Source organism: Pteropus alecto, unplaced genomic scaffold, assembly GCF_000325575.1.
Source record: "Pteropus alecto unplaced genomic scaffold, ASM32557v1 scaffold101, whole genome shotgun sequence".
In the NCBI taxonomy this organism is placed as follows: Eukaryota; Metazoa; Chordata; class Mammalia; order Chiroptera; family Pteropodidae; genus Pteropus; species Pteropus alecto.
The window spans coordinates 18,088,748-18,092,601 of NW_006432945.1; the positions used below are offsets into that span (position 1 = coordinate 18,088,748).

The 3,854-nt window shown below is 58.9% G+C and overlaps 1 protein-coding gene across 3 annotated transcripts in view; it reads right to left on the reverse strand.

Annotated features, from left to right (window-relative positions):
- Positions 1-3,854, reverse strand: part of MGST3 (microsomal glutathione S-transferase 3) — a 13,307-nt gene that overhangs the window by 6,356 nt on the left and 3,097 nt on the right. Inside the window, exon 1 of one of the 3 annotated variants that reach the window (XM_015586231.1) lies at positions 3,790-3,843. The exons of the other annotated variants lie outside the window; for them this stretch is intronic. The gene's annotated coding sequence lies outside the window, so the exon portion shown is untranslated. Of the gene's footprint in view, positions 1-3,789; positions 3,844-3,854 lie in introns of those variants that run through there. 3 annotated transcript variants of the gene reach the window in all.

The window sequence follows — 3,854 nt, forward strand, 5'->3', positions numbered from 1 at the left end:
TTCCTGGGGCCTGGAGACCCCACCCCTGCCGCACCCCCAGACCTCACACAGGGTGACTCATTTCTTCACTCAGGGCCGAGAACAGGGCTCACAGCAAGGCGAGCGTCTGGTGAGGCAGCTCGGTGCCTTCCAGGACTTGAGCTGAGAGCCTGACCCGTGACAGCCACCCGACTGCCAGCTCTCTCTTCACGGCCACTGTCCCTCAGCAGACCACATGTTCCCGCCTGTCAGATGAGTCAGAATTTACGGCTTCTCGGTGTCAGGAGCGACGCTCACGATGCTACCAGGCGGCCTGCTGAGGCTGTCACTTCCCTGCCGTGGATCAGGTGCACCTCACGCTCCGAGCGGCCCGCAATGGGACTGCAGGTGAAGGGCTGTTTGAGGGTCCGGTGGGACCGCAAACCAGCTCCTGAGACGACCTCATCCCACGTGGCGGGACAGCACCGTGGCAAATGGCAGTGCCTCCGCACACCGGACACTCCCTGTCAGAGCCCGTACACGGGCGACAGCCCCGTGAGGGGGTTCCTATCATCGTACCCATCTCGCAGATGCAGACGGTGAGGCAGACGAATTCCCTAGCGTGTCTAAGGCCCCACGGCTGGTGCGCGCAGGCCCGGGGCCTGGACGCGGCCGACCGGCCCCGTGGCCCTGCGCTCTGCCGCACCGCGGGCCGTCTTTGCCCCTCGCCGGGAGTCAGAGCACCCCTTCCCAGATGGGCAGCGTGGAGGAGGAGAAGCGCCTCCTCGGAGCTCCCCGGGGGCGGTGCCGGAGCTCCGCCCAGCTTCTTCAGGGGCAAAGCGCGGGACGGAGCCCGGTGAGCAGGGAGCGAGGCCCAGGACCCCTCGGCCACCCGACACCCAGGCTCCTGCCTCTGCGAGGACAGCGTGGCTCCTTCCCCCCAGTCTGGAGCATCTTCTTTCTGTCTCTTTGTTGCTTCATTGCACTGACCGGGGCCGTGCGCCGTTGAGCAGCAGTGGTGAGGGGGGGTGTCCTTGCCTCGTGCCCCGTTTTACAGGAGTGCATTCTCGGTCTTTCTGTTAAAAATCCATGTCAGCTGTGGGTTCCTTATAGGTGCCCCTTTTGAGAATCCTTCAGAAACCTAATTACTTCTGTATTTTTTAAAACAGCAGGACCTTTATTCCTAACTTTCTTATTTATGACAGTACTTATTACTAGCCAAACATGATTTTTTCAGGACGCATCAGGGTGGGAGGAGAAAACGGGGAAGAGCATTTTGAAGCGGGTGGGGCGTGGGACTCGGGGGCAGCGGAGAAGCCCCAGGCCGCTGCAGGGTTCTAGGGGGAGGTCAGAACACAGTGGTGCCCTGGAGACCAGCCTGGGGCTCTCGGTCTGTGGGACAGCACTTGGGGCATCAGCTCTTCGGTGCAGTCAGTGAGAAGACAGCCAGCAGATCTGCCGACAGCCACAAGGCACCCTGCAAAGCTTCACCGTGGGAGTGACCGAACCTGGGTCCGAACGCGGCACTGCTGGTCTCAGCCCTGCGAGACGTGCTCCGTCCTGGGGCCGGAGTAAGCCACGCGAGGGTCACGACAGCACCTGGCCCAGGTGCGTGCTGCATGAAATGCAGTGCCAGACCCTCCCGGAAGCGCACCTGCTCCCGAGCTTGCACTTGGCCTCTCCCCTCAATTCCTGCGTCAGCTGCCGCTGGCCTTATCTCGCCGTGGCCGGGGTTCCTTTGGTTACGCAAGCATTGCCCAGGAAGCGCCCTGAATGCTCAGGGGTGAAGCTCGGCTGCGCTATTTACTGGGGTCTCCCTTGGGTGCCAGTAGAAAGCCGCTCAGAGCACAGTCAGCACGGCACGAATGACGCGAAGGCAGGCTTTATGGTTTCGGGCACTTCTGGGCCATGAAGTGACAATAACTTATATTTTAGAGAAGTAAAATCAGTCAGGTGTTTTTAAGGGAGAGGATTTCCCCTCCCCCCTTCGGCTCTCTCTTTGCCCTCAAACGAATGGGCAGAACCAGCCTGGACAGTGGTGCCCCGGCTGCCGTGTGCGAAACTGCTGTCTTTGAACTGCACTGTGATCGCTCACCGGTGTCTTTTTTCATGCCTCCAGGAATGGGACAGTGACAAAGCGCTCCTAGGCGGACGCGGAGCCATTCTCCAGTGTTTCATGGGAATCCCGATTTGGCTGCCTGCGCTAAGAGTCCCTTATTTCACACAGCAAAAAAAGTCAACATGTTCATGAGCCTAACGTGAGTATGGCAGCTGGAAGGGCTGGTCTGATCCTCCCAAGCGGACCCCCCATGTCCCCGGCACAGAAAACTGGGAGGTGGCAGCAGGGTCTGCTCCACCGGCTTAAAGCACCCCTGGGACCCCAGCCTTAGTCCCTCCTGCATTAAAGAGGTGATGACATCTGTCTGAGTGTCAACGCTTCGAATGACAGCTAGATTTAAGAAAGGGTGGACCTTTAGGAGAAGGAATAATAACCCAGGTGAGGGAAAATAACTCCCCACAACTGTGTTGATACTCAGTAGCTATTTCTCCAAGGGCGACACGCGAACAGCTAGTTCATCGCGCAGACCGTTCCGTTCCTTATTCGCTCGATTATTTACACGAGCAAGGCAGACGCCACGGGCAGGTCGTCTGGTGGGCCTCTCCCAGCACCTGACGTTCTGGAAATCCTCGTCGGCGCTGCGGGCAGGGCGTCTGGAAAGCGGAAGCTGACTTCACGAGGGGGTGGAAGATCTGCCCCTTTTAGAGAGACAGCCGCGACAATCCACACATGTTCAGCCTTACAGCGAGTGAGCCACAGCTCGGTCGTGTAAAACGTTCACACGTTCACGTTCACGTGTCTTTTTACCTCTGGCACTTTGATGAACAACGAGCACCTCACTGCATGGGGGGGGCGGGGGCGGGGTCAGCAAGCTGCTCAAGTCCAGCAACTACTTCCTGATCAGTGGGACCCACACCTACAGCGACACAGGCTCCGTCAAGGCCCGATAAGCGCACTGCCTGCGCATCGTCTCTGAGCGGCCTTCTGTGAGAGGGGGCGCGGAGCACACGTGCCTGAGTGCGCTGAGTCTCCCCGGGAAACTGGGGATGCAGCTCCTCAGCAATCAGAGCAGTAGGTCTGTGACAAGACGGGACAGATCCTAGGTCCCGCTCACTGCTGGTGACGACAGACTTTCCCAAGCAGATTCTCGACACAAAAGGCTCTATGTGTGAGAATTCCTTGCTGTGGTGACACCTCACCTGGAAGCCCTGGGCCCTGCTGGACCATCTGGGGACCAGTGTCCCAGATGTGACCCCAGGAACAGGCCACAGGGAACCCCCCGTGGTCTGAGGGCAGGGACCTCACAGGCAGGGAGAGGCTGGGGGAAGCCACAGCCCGCAGAAGAAAACAAAATTCTCAACGATTCGTGAAATGGCTCTGATTTGATGAAGTCACTGCAGGGCGTTTGACCTGATCGGAATGCTCACCTGACGTCCACACCGGCCGCCTTGTTCAGCAAGGCCTCGGAATGAGTCCTTCCCTGACGTGCCCCTTCTAAATACCGTGCAGGGCCACAGCGTGATCCACACTGAGAAGGAAAGATACCCTGCCAAGCGGAGGGAGGCGGCCCGGGAAGGCCGTGAAACAGGACGGTGGCAGACTGCGATGTGGGAGGTGTCGGACAGAGGGAGGACACAGCCAGCACACGGCGTGGAGACAGGCAGGGGCCTACTACGGGCAGGAGGGAGACAAAGGAGCGCTGTGTGTCTGGAGGTCGGTGGTGCGGGCTAGAAGAATGGCAGGAGAGATCAAGTATTGTCAATGATACTTACTAGCACGTATATCATTTACTGTGCGTCAAACAGTCACGGTTCAGGAATATTAATAAGCTCCTCTC